Raw genomic sequence first — 2,511 nt, 5'->3', positions numbered from 1 at the left:
GAAGAGAATGCAGGTATGAAATTGTATTCAGATATATTTTCTTTATGTTTCAATATTTTTACCATTCTATTAAGCTAGATATACATGGTGTTACAGAGAGGAAAGATGTGCATGCACAATCTCCAATTCACGGAGTGACAGTATCAGCTCAAATAGAACAACAGAATCAGGAAGATGACAATGTAGGTGAAGAGGCACACTATGTGAATGTAGGTGATTTAGAAGACTCCGGAGGTGAGAAGAAGGAGGTTACACTTGATGATTTCGACCTGCCTGATAACTTCTCCCAGTTGGTTAAGTTTGGCGAGCCTATACAAGATGAAACAACACCCGTGTATCAAGGTAGAACAAGGCAGCCGGGAATACATGCCTGATCACCATTTCTCCCTTTATACAGTTCTGGTGGCAGCATCTCGGTTGGACCTCAAATATTTCACCTCAAGCACCTATTTACTAGTGTTATTGGCCAAAATATAGATCATGAGTTGTTGGATCAATTCCACAAGTGGCGGTATTGACACAGGTTCAAAGAGGTTAGTTTTCACAATTTGACACTTTTATTCCAGTATTCATCTTTTACACATCCACTTCATGCAACAATTTTATTTTAATTTGTATTTGTTTATATATGAGGAAGGGTCCGTATTCTATAAAGGACAACCAAATTTAGCCATGGTTAGATCTTGGAATGGAAAAGGTTGACAAGAAGGAGTGGTTCTTTTATTCAATGTATTTGATTTGTAGCTTTTTTGTAGATAATTTGTAGATAATTTGTATTCTGATTGTAGATGCTTTGTATTCTGATTGTAGATGAATTGTAGTTATTTTGTAGTTTTGTGTAGAATATTTGAATATAACTTGTAGAATAAATGCAATTTATTTTTGTTGCAGCACATTAATGTTATAATGTATTACTTGAGGAAAAGAGGAAAGTATGACCCTCACAACAAGACCATGTTTATTACAACCAATTGTGTGTTCAAGACTAGGATTGATCAAATTTATGAAAAGTTCCAAAATTCTCCTCAAGAAAAAAAGTTTTCTGTTGTCAAACCACAGGACGTTGTAGCAGAATATATATTGGGGTATAGACTACTCGCAAATTTTGCATGGGATGAAGTTGATTATGTCATCATGCCCGTCAACATTGTAGAAATATTCCACTGGGTGTTGGTTGTTTTTGACATTGCAGACATGCAACTTTATGCGTATGATTCCACGGTCTCTTCACGCAATCACCCAATTGTTGAATCTTGTGTTGACAAGTTTTCTGTTATTGTCCCTTTGTATTTGTCATGCACCGATTTTTATGGGAAATATAAAGACATCAACTTCAAGAATACAAAGGCATACATTGAGAAAGCTGTTACCGACCCTCTTAACATTCAGTGGATCGTCGGAGAGATACCACAACAAAAAGAAGGATCACTGTAACAAAAATCTTTTTTCTTTCTATACATTTAACCCTTTTTTTCTTTAATGGTTCGGCAAATTTTGACTTTTTTTTTATCTTTGCAGCGATTGTGGTGTATTTGTTGTTGCCTTTGCAGAGTATGTTAGTCTTGGAAAGTTATCAATTCCGGCAGAAGACCTTTCTGATATTGACCAACACCGTAGACGCTATGGACCACTACTTTGGGTCTATGCTAGAAAGAAGTAGGAGCATGGGGTAATTAGTGAAAGTAAGGTGACATGCAAATTGGCTAGAAGAAAAGGTGCACCAGATTTGAATGAGAAAACACGAGTTCAGAGGAAGAAGAAGTAGTTGTAATGTTTTGTATTGAACATGTAGTACAATTGTTTAGTTGATGTTAGTTTAGAAGAAAGATGGTAGACAAATTTTTGAACAATATTATTGTGTTTTAATTGTAGCTGACTTGCATACAATTATTGTAGCCTTTGTTTTTTTTATTTTTTCTTATCCAGTATAGTAATTCAAATGGAAATATTCAGTTGGTTTTATATTCACTTGTTGAATCTTTACAGTACTTAATCTTCATTATTTTAGCATATAAATCCTTTCCAACTGAATTTTTATACAGTTATTCTGTCAACGCAAAAAATATGTAGTTATTTTGTTGTTTTTTTGTAGATAAAGTGTAAAAATCAGTGACTAAACATTTTGTTGCTTTTACATTCAATTTGTTGAATGTAAAAAGTACCTGATCTACGTTATTTTTAGCATATAACTTCTTTCTAGCTGAAATATAATCTAGCTATTATGGTAGCTCCAGCTATTGTAGTTTTTTTGTAGTTGAATTTGTAAATAATTTGTAGAAAAATTTAACAATATTTTTGTTGCTTTTATATTCATTTGTTGAATTTAAACAGTACTTGATCTACAATATTTTAGTATATAACTCCTTTCCTACTGATTTATAATGTAGTTACCCTGTTAATTACAGTTAATGTAATTTTTTTTGTAGTTGTATTGTAGATAAATTGCAAAAACGCATTAACAACAATGTATAGGATGCTATAGATAGTAAAAAAGTGATAGATTATATATAT

Source organism: Nicotiana sylvestris, chromosome 3, assembly GCF_000393655.2.
Source record: "Nicotiana sylvestris chromosome 3, ASM39365v2, whole genome shotgun sequence".
NCBI lineage: Eukaryota > Viridiplantae > Streptophyta > Magnoliopsida > Solanales > Solanaceae > Nicotiana > Nicotiana sylvestris.
The sequence above is the reverse complement of the archived record's forward strand: the minus strand, read 5'-3'. Positions refer to the sequence as shown.